Consider the following 250-nt stretch of genomic DNA (forward strand, 5'->3'; position numbering starts at 1 on the left):
ATCCTCTTTCCTTCTTTTTTTTACCACTTTAGTAGTTTTAACCAGATGACACTGACTATGTATAAGCCTGGATTCTGGAATGCATTTTTTGTTGCTCTCACATTAGGCCAGTCACATAACTTTTATTTATTTCATTAATTTGTTTTCTTAGTGTGCTACAATGGTTATATATGATTTTTATGTCTTACTGTTTTTAGCTCTCTATATTGTTTAGCAGTTATATATTTTTCCTATATACTCATTTACTGTC

The sequence above is a fragment of the Penaeus monodon genome, chromosome 21 (genome assembly GCF_015228065.2).
Source record: "Penaeus monodon isolate SGIC_2016 chromosome 21, NSTDA_Pmon_1, whole genome shotgun sequence".
Lineage (NCBI taxonomy): Eukaryota > Metazoa > Arthropoda > Malacostraca > Decapoda > Penaeidae > Penaeus > Penaeus monodon.